The following is a 7,524-nucleotide window of genomic DNA, read 5'->3' on the forward strand; positions in this document are numbered from 1 at the left end:
GTTGAAGAACTCCAAGCCTGAGTCTCTGTGTTAAAGGAATAGTTTGACATTTATTCCCTTATTCACTTTCTTGCTGAGAGTTAGATAAGAAAATCAATACCACTTTCAAGTGTGTATGATAAATATGGAGCTTGAGCCAGCAGCCAGTTAGCTTAGTTTAGCACAAAGACTGGAAAGAGGGGAAAACAGATATCAGAGGCATTTGGAAATCACTGCTCCCAGCTACAAAAAAGGCATTCATACAACTCACAATACAACCAAGATCTACCATGTTTACACTTCAGTTTTTGTGCTATGGTAAACTAACTGTATTTCTATTTATTGTAGTACAGAAATGAAAGTGGTATCATTCTTACCATCAGTAAAAAACTAATAAGCATAATTCCTAAAATGCTGATAAAACAATTATTTTTACAGTAAAACATTATCAAGTCAATAACAGAGACACAAAAAGGCCATAAAGCAATGCTTAAAAGTTCACTCTGAAGATGTCACAGGAAGAGGTCATCCCCTCTGAAGACACCTTCAGCTGACACTTTTTTCATGCCTTCGATCCATATTAAAAGGAAGAGGCATTCATCCCTAGGGGACTGTTGTTATCTATCTGTGTACACGTCTCCATAGACATTGTCCCAAGGTGATGTTGATACTATATGTTTCTAGTTTCAAAATTGGCTCTTTCATTTTTTACATCAATCTAGTTAATGGTGAATTCTTTTTCAAAATATTACATTTTTGAACTTTAAATATTAAAAAATACCATTTATAAATCATTTAAGTATGACATGATCTTGGAAACAAGCTTGTTGGCTTTCTTATGTTATCAATTACACTTATAAGGTAAATGCTGTAAATAATCAAGAAAGGAAATGAATCAGTTACTGTACCTCCAGTACTCAGACATATATATGCATGCTAAATGTATGAAGCTGTAATTACTCTTGATGAATTTCACAAATAAAGCAAGTACATAATCCAGGAGAGTTAAATAATCTGCTCAACAATTTTTCATCATGTAATTTATAAAAGAGAAAGAACACTGAAATGACTAAATGCAGTCAGAAATGTAAACAGAAATTTCTGCTTAATTGCAGCCAACCAAATCTGCAGATGACATCTGCCTGGCACACTTTTTATGTCCCGACACAGAGATGATCACATTCCTTCTCTGTAGCTACAGTATGGATGAAAAACCATTCAGGCAGCTCCCAAAGCAGCAGCTCAAACAGCAAGTGATGAAACGTTGTCATTTTCACTGCTCCCCTTAGAGAGGAAGGGAAAGGGAGGAGGAAGAAGAATCCAAACAAGTGACAGGTCTGAGAGAAGAGATGTATCTCTTTTTCAACATAGTGTGTGTGTGTGTGTGTGTGTGTGTGTGTGTGTGGACTCATAAAATCCCCTTTTAAGTCAATTTCATCTCATAATATCATAATTATTGTGAATTATTAATTGGGTAGTCATTAAATGTAGATCAATTCTGAGTTCATGGCACTCAAAAGTCATTTAAGGTCTTTCTCTTAAAAGAAACTTTCAAGCCTTTTCTTGACTGAATAAACTTCAGTTGTTGACCTGAAGAACGACAATAAAACTAAAAAAGACCAACAACAGAAACATTCAAACAATGAGCTCTCATTAGTGCAGTCGGATGCCATTGGTTCCTCCAGCTGCTCCATCACTTCCACCATCAAATTCGCACTTTGCAGCTCGTGGCCGGCAGGGTGGGACTTTGTTTCCATGGTGGTGATGACAGAACAGATGGTGAGGCTGCCTGTTTGGGCACCACTGTCGGTGTCAGACGCGTTTCAGTCCAGCTGACCTGCGCCAGGCAGCTGCTCGTCACTGGAAGCTGTGCGCTGCAGCGTTTCCACTCCTGAAGTATCACCAGCACTGGAGATCAGAGCAGATATTACAAAAAAAGGAAGGGGTTCTTTTCCACGGATGAGATTTATTCTCGTCCATAAGGCTGATTATTTCTATCCTTAAACAAACCCTCGCGCATCATCCTGGAGCTGCGGATACTGCATGGGTCAGGTACAGTAGCCTGCAGCAGCCTTGCGTACGGAGGATACAGCGCTTCATAGGTGAGAGCAATGTGCTTATTTTATGCATGTGCTGAAATCTTGATGCCGATAAGATATTTCAATTTTTTTTCCTTAATTTCTTTCTCGAAAAAAAAAAGGGTGAATAGGTCAGTCCGTTCAAGAGTGATAAACTCGTGAAGATGAAGTCATCATTTTACGTTTTGAGAAATGCTCTGATCAACAAAGATGAAGTGAAACAATAACGCATTCCCTCTCCATGGCGTGGGTCCTCGTGCAGCGCGTGTTCCCAACGCAAAGAGAGAAAGATAGTGTTTTCATAGCTTCAACAAACAAATGATCAAACAAATATTTCATTTCGACACAAAATAGATCATAAAGTTGCCCATGTTTATCGATGTCTCCTCGGTTTTTATCTGCAATGTGTGCGTTGGGTCAGTCTTATCAATAAAATCTATTATATATTAGATTTGCAAGGACACCGTGCTCTGCAATCTATATACAGTATATGATTGTTAGGAACCTTTCTCAAGACCAAACAAATGATAAACATGAACTGATCAGAGATCAGAGGGAGGGAAACAAAGAGAACATGAACCAAATAAATCTGTGCTTGGCAAACCTTGTGTAAGTTCCAATATTTAGTTTTATACATGCTCTCTTTATACTTTTGCCATAAAAAGCCAAATTATAATGTGAATTGTGAATCTCTCAGGGGCTCATTATTAAAGCTGCAGTGTTGCCAGCAGCCCTGACATTTCACTGCACTGTGACACTGGGTTCAACTAGCAGTGTAGTTTAACATTTACACAAACTGCAGCATCACTTGCCAGTGCAGAGTGCAGCTGAAACAGCTGAGTAGCAGCTATGGGCATCAGACCTATTTGCATGCGTAAGGGTTAGGAAATTGGCAGATGTCTGAAATGAAGACACAGAGGAGAAAGAAAGGCAACCCAGTGTTCCTAGTGAGAAGTTTGAGAAAGCAGGGGGAGCCTGTATTGTTAGGGTCACCTTTGTCAAGTGGGCTCTGTTGTTTCAGCTGCTGCATTACAGCGACACCTGTTACTGAGATCACTACCACAAAGGACATATCTCTACACTATGGTAGTCAAGTTATAGCATTAGTTTGATCAGAACAGGACAAAAATTATGCATTGCATGATATGACTCTTGTTTTCAAGCAACCACACAACTTTATGTAGTTTATATTGATACATATGTCACCCAATGAGCCAAGGATATGAGGGTTTAGGAGACCAGGGCACCTTCCCCCAATCTTCACAATGCACAGTGACGTATCTCCTCAGCTGGTAATGAGGAGTGTGTGAGAACCTGACGAAACAAAGACACGTCTTGGTGTGTCTGTGTGTGTTTGGGTAGGAGCCATTGTGAGCCATACGGGGTCTAACTCTGCAGCATGTGCTGGTGCTGGGGTTCCCACAGCAGTGGAGACAAGGGTGCAACAGCTTGACCTTCTCCCTTTGTGAGCATGATCTGAAGGGAAACATGACGGGCCATTGAGAGGTTTTGTCACGTTGTTGTGACCGAATCAGCTGTTTTGTCATTCTTTGTTTTTAACAGCAATAAACTGAACATTAATTTGTGTTTTACAGCTTTTAATCTAGATACATTGGGTGTAAGAGACTTGAATGCTTTTGGATGTAATCATACATTTTAAACTCGACATAGTTCTTTAAAAACGGTATTTGACGTGTTTTTTGACTTAATATAAATGTAATGCACAGTTCAAGTTGAACAAAAAGATGAGGAAAATATTTTAAAATCATGTAGTGGCTTATTTATACAAATCCATTTTAAATCAAAAATCCATTTTAACTGCACAATTTAATCTTCCTTGACCTCTGCATTGTGTTTTTAAAATAGGGATTCCCCAGAGATTATAGACTTTGGCTTTGACAGTATGATTGATTGATGCTCCAATGACAACATATTGGCTTTTCACCAACACTGCAACTGTAAAGAGCAATGAAGTGGAGGGGGAGGATGAGGGCAAAAAGGGGAGTGGAAAAAAAATGAGAGCCAGAGAAGAAAAATTGTGTCAAGATCCATCTCAGTTCCACAGGGAAATAAAGCTACGATATGGATTTGCAGTAAATAGAAATACAGAGACAATTTGCCATGCTGTGACTTATAAACCTTAATGGAGTTTGAAGAAGAGGCAGCTCACTTTCCTTTAATTCCATACATGGTTTTCGATTTTCATTGTACCTTCAGCCCTGTTGCGTTTTCAGTTCAGCGGTTTCCTCCTGTGGCCTTCTAATGGAAGCACAGCTCTCCATACTCTCAGTCTTTACTTTGTCTCTTCTCTCTGACTGATTGGACATGCATCCTTCTCCTCCTCGGCTCTACACCTCTGCCATCAGCAGCTGCACCAAAGTCCTGTGTGATGTGAAGTGAGACGCTTGCATACTAATGGAGCAGGAACAGGATGTCTCTCAGGCAGGCCAGCACAGTGAGGACATGAAGAAAACATCAGGCGGCACTACTCAGCACCACATGATAGCTCTGCATTTAAACTGATTGTCTTAAAAAACTGGTAGCTTTAGAGTAAAAATCTGGGAAATATATTATTACAATGTGGTGTAATTCTGGTATGGGGAAAGAGCCAGACATTTGAGCATATGTTATGCCCGTAGTGTTGTTGTGGTTACTGGTCATGATGGTTACTATATCATGCATATATGCTCTGTTGTTTTACCATAAGGTTTTAAGCCGCAGTCACCTTCTTGTAGCAGCTCTCACTGTCATGTTCCTTTAGCTGCCTGATGGCACTAATAGCTGTCTTCTCATGTCTTCTCATTTGGTTATGAAACAGACATGCCGGTGGCATAGCCGTTGCTATGGTGACGCCATGTCTGTGAGCTTGTTGTGCGGCTGCTGATTCAGAAACACTGCTTACATTTTGCACCCAGTGAAAAGGGCCTCAGGAATAGAGGGGGCAAAGCATAGTCTCCTATGAAAAATAATGCAGCGTGCTATCAAGTGAGGTTCCTCCCGGCTGCACCAGTGGCACATGACGTGTAGTATTAGCAACACTGCATCTAAACTCTTAGAGGGTGTAAAAACAAGTTAAATGAAATTTCTCCAAATCAACCTAAGCAACATAATTATACCCCTTAAAAGAGTCTTCTTTCTACCAGTGAAAACAGTGCCTGCACACACAAAGCCATTTCACAGATGTAAAGAGAAATGCTCCCTGTGTCTGACTGCAGGTCTGTGTTTCTTTTGTGACTCTAATTACCTTCATTGCTTGCTGTGTTGTCCAGAGATGCAGCCTTATAAATGCATTTATGAGGCCTTAGCATGATGCAGACAAAGCTCATTATGTCCCACAATTACATCTCGCTGTCTTGCTTGGAACCTCAGGGCCAGTGATCCTACTGACGGTTTATGGGAACCCATTAGAATTATCAGCTACTGTAGACGTATACTTGTAGATGTGTGTGTTTTATATGTGAAATGTGTAGTTAGATTTAAACCTCATAAGGATTGGGTGTGCAGAGAGAGTAAATCCTTCCTGCTGGAGGCTTCAGTTCAGACAGTCAGCTGGATAATACCAAGCTGTTGAGGGATTTTCTGCCTCCTTCAAGTGGTCTGTGCATGCATGCATGTCACAAAGTGTGAATCGAATAAGAGAAGGAAAACAGGATGTGTATTTTGTGGCAGTGTGGAGATGGATGCAGTGTAGATACATATGTATGCATGCATTTTTAATTATGTCCCCTACAGTGTAATAGCTCTCTGCTGCCTCGGCCATGAGATTAGCAATAGATTTTCAGGATACAGGTGCTTGTCCGGCCCTGCTTTGACAGTGAGAGAATTAATCTCAGACTTAATCTCTGTCACATCCCAGAGAACGAAAGTTCACAAAGGTGTTGTCGCACCAGAGTGACTCTGTACAGCATGGCACTATAACAAACCTCTCCATCTCCCTCTTGGATATGATCCTGTGGGAATTCACTTCTTTTCTGTTTTAGTTCTGTATAGAAACATTTATTATTTCTCCTCAGAATTCACATGTCGTTTCCTTCCTGTAAAAGAATGCTGATAGCAAAATAATATTTGTATAGTAGGGATACAGAACTCATTTGTAGAGCTGTTTAATACATCTGATTGTATCCACAGTAATGATGGTACACACATCTGTGTATGATAGTTGGTGGATGGATGATAAAATAATCTGTTTCCTACTTTTTGCCCTTACAATAACATTCGTTAATTTGTTAACCTTAATGTTTTGGTTTAAGTCTAAATGATGTAGTCTAGTATGGTTTTGTATATTAAACTGTTTCTACTACTATTTGTTCTAGTAATGTCAATGTGGAAGTCGGAGGTTCTGGGAGAAAACAGTCTAGTAAAAGTTGAAAAGTGAAGGGGAATTGTGAATTAGTTGGGGCAATCAATATAGTGATTAAGATATATGATAGATGCTTAACTCCAACCACTTAAGTAGGGTTGGTGTGCAGCTAACAATAGGTATCTGTGGGTGTACTGGGTAGCTTGTAAGTATAAATTTGTGTACTGCAGAGATTATGAAGCAGGTTATCAGTGAAAGAGAGCATATGTGCTCAGCAGAGCTTCCTTGGGTCAATAAGGTCAACACATACACACAATGAGAGATAGGTGGGAACGGATGCAGACCCCCATAGTGCTGCCAGTCTGCCAGAAACCTGGTGCCAGGTGTCTGAGTTTTATGGCCTCAGCATGAAAGAAGCGATTACTCCGCCTGTCTCCTCCGATTTGATACCCAAGCAGCGCAACACATGGAGGAAGAGAGAGGACAGACAAATGTATTACCAAGTAAATCTTTTTATACCAAGGCAAGGCACAGTATATTGTCAGGCAGGTATTGAAATACATTTGAATGGATAATTTAAAACTGAATGATGGATGATTAAAGGCAGAAGGAGGTGCCACATGTTGAGCACTTATTCACAGTCACAAGCCACTAACAGAGCCAAGAGAAGGAGCCATATTTCAGTCACACTAAGGGAATCAGTTAGATCAGTTTGAGTGTGACCGGGTCATTGCAGAGACCAGCCACCTGATACCAGGCACCATATGCGCTCTTACTCAGAGAAAAACACACATGCATGAGCTGTGATTCTTAAACACTGTATTTGACTTCCCTCCTGTAGGTGAATTGGAGAAAATCTGCTTTTACCAGGCAGTGCTACTCTTCTGGCATGTATAATTTTTATAAATAGTCTCATGATGTAGCTTTTCTGTATAGCAAAGTGTTCCGTTTTGTATTTGTTGAGCTGCTGTTATACTATTGTACATGCAAATGTGGAGGCAAAACTGTGAGAATGTGTTAACACATTGCAGGGTGTGAACAGACAGCACATAAAAGGAGAGAGAAAACAATATGTATCTGTTTTATGTTAATATTGGAAGAACTTGTCAGTTTTGATGTAAAACAAAATACACCCAACTATCTCACGCACACATGCACACACACACA

The sequence above is a fragment of the Morone saxatilis genome, unplaced genomic scaffold, assembly GCF_004916995.1.
Source record: "Morone saxatilis isolate NCDOM2014 unplaced genomic scaffold, NCSU_SB_2.0 Contig18, whole genome shotgun sequence".
Taxonomy (NCBI): domain Eukaryota; kingdom Metazoa; phylum Chordata; class Actinopteri; family Moronidae; genus Morone; species Morone saxatilis.